This window comes from Asparagus officinalis, chromosome 8 (genome assembly GCF_001876935.1).
Source record: "Asparagus officinalis chromosome 8, Aspof.V1, whole genome shotgun sequence".
In the NCBI taxonomy this organism is placed as follows: domain Eukaryota; kingdom Viridiplantae; phylum Streptophyta; class Magnoliopsida; order Asparagales; family Asparagaceae; genus Asparagus; species Asparagus officinalis.
Window position 1 is genome coordinate 80,639,128 of NC_033801.1, and position 703 is coordinate 80,639,830.

Consider the following 703-nt stretch of genomic DNA (forward strand, 5'->3'; position numbering starts at 1 on the left):
CCCCCCCCCGCCTCCCCCTCCTCCTTCTCCACCGACTTTGCCTTCGCCCTTGTCCCTGAGTACCCCAAGCTCGGTGGCCACGGCTTCACCTTCGTCCTCTCCCCAACTACATCACCAACTCCTCCGACTACATATTCGTCGTCGAGTTCGGCACCGTACAGGACTTCGAGTTCTTCGACATCAACGACAACCACGTCGACGTCGACATCAACAACCTCGCCTCGAACAAGTCCGCCTCCGCCACCTACTTCGACGACGCAGGCTCCAAAGTCGGCCTCATCCTCAAGTCCGATGACAAGATCCAAGCTTGGATCGCCTACGACGGCGCCGCCAAGCTCCTCAACATCACCCTCTCCCCCTTCTCCAACAAACCCAAAAACCCCCTCTAATTGGGCTGATTAGAGCTTCTCCAACCGAACTTCATCCCTCCTCCAACCGAACGCTTTCCCCAAGCGCCATTTTGGGGAGAGCTACAGTGCTGCGCCAGATTTGGCGCAGCACTGTAGCTTTGGCGCAGTGATATATTTTTTTTATAGGCCATGGAGTTTATTATTTTGTTGGTTTTTAATGTTTCTCTTTTTATTCATGATCAAAATATTTCATGATAAGAATAATTATATAATTTTTATATTTTTATTTTATTCATAAAATATATTATTATAATTAATTATATGTATTATATAATTATATAATTATATAATTT